We start from the raw sequence: 1,706 nt of genomic DNA, 5'->3' as shown, positions 1-1,706 counted from the left end.
TCAGGAAAAAAGAAGCAGTTAATTCATTATTTTCCCCAGTTGACAAATTGATTGAATTTTAAATTAACCCATTTAAGTTAACATCCTTCTCACACAAGCAAACACCTTGTTCTCAGTCCTGAATATTCACTGGAAGTACTGATACTGAAGCTGAAACTCCAATATTTTGACCACCTGATGCGAAGAACTGACTCATTTGAAAAGACCTTGATGCTGGGAAAGATTGAAGGCAGGAGGAGAAAGGAATGGCAAAGGATAAGATGGTTGGATGGCATCACCGACTAGATGGACATGAGTTTGAGTAAGCTCCGGGAATTGGTGATGGACAAGAAAGCCTGGCGTGCTGCAGTCCATGAGGTTGCAGAGTCAGACACGAGTCAGTGACTGAATTGAATCTCTTTGAAGCAATCTGATATTGCACTCATGAAGGTACAGTCTTTTCAGTATCACTAAGAGAGTGAAAAAATTGACTTAAAACTCAACATTTAGAAAACTAAGATCATGGCATCTAGTCCCATCACTTCATGGTAAATAGATGGTGAAACAATGGAAACAGTGACAGACTTTATTTTAGGGGGCTCCAATATCACTGCAAATGGTGATTTGCTCCTTGGAAGAAAAGTTATGACCAACCTAGGCAGCAAATTAAAAAGCAGAGACATTACCAACAAAGATCCATCTAGTCAAGCTATGGTTTTTCCAGTAGTCACATATGGATGTGAGAGTCGGACTATAAAGAAGTTGAACGCTGAAGAATTGATGCTTCTGAACTGTGGTGTTGGAGAAGACTCTTGAGAGTCCCTTGGACAGCAAGAAGATCCAACCAGTCCATCCTAAATGATATCAGTCCTGAATATTTGTTGGAAGAACTGATGCTAAAGCTCTAGGTGACTAGTAAGCTCCATTTCCCGTATTTTAAACTCCCTTTCCTGAAAGTGAGATACTTGACTCTCATTTGCTTAATATACATTAAAAGATAAATCCTACTGTATGCAACCAACAGCCAATGTCCACTTTCACTTCTTCACCACACTCAGTTCAAACTCCCTGTCCCCACCCCAATCTCTTTTTAACCTGCTTGGCTTCTGCCACTTCTGCCAGGCTGCCTCCATCCTGTCCATGTTCTTTCTGTCAGTTTTCCTTCTTCCATGGTGTCCTTGCCAGGATGCTTCTATCCTTGGTCTGTGGTCCGTGGTCTCCAATCTCCATGTGAGGTTTGCAGTAGCCCTCTTATGAAGATGTGCTCCTCATTGCTCCATCTCTAGCACCTGCTCTGGGCTCCCCACCTACTCTCCCCAAATGTGCAATATTTCGCTAGCCTTCTCCTAATGGTTTTAACCTGAAGTAGATTTTAAATGCTATCATGCAGAGATAGTGGAAACACACCAAATCTCTTAGGGTCAGAACTCTCCTCATTTAAAAAGAGGAGAGTCAAAACTGAAAACACATTATAAGACTGACGAAAGAAGTTTGAAATATCAAGTAATAGAGAATGTTCTGCTCAAGATGTGATAAGAAGGACATGGGTTATTAAGTATTTAAAGAGATAACTGAATATAATTTTATTATATATTTGCATTGTGTTGCCTTCAAAATATATTTTTACACACTCTGTGAAAAAAGCTGTCATGTAAGACAACTGTGATGGATGGGTGAATTGAAAAAGAGAATAGTAATAAATGATAATTTAACTAGTAGTACATTTT

This window comes from Muntiacus reevesi, chromosome 5 (genome assembly GCF_963930625.1).
Source record: "Muntiacus reevesi chromosome 5, mMunRee1.1, whole genome shotgun sequence".
NCBI classification, from domain to species: domain Eukaryota; kingdom Metazoa; phylum Chordata; class Mammalia; order Artiodactyla; family Cervidae; genus Muntiacus; species Muntiacus reevesi.
Note: the sequence above shows the minus strand (reverse complement) of the source record.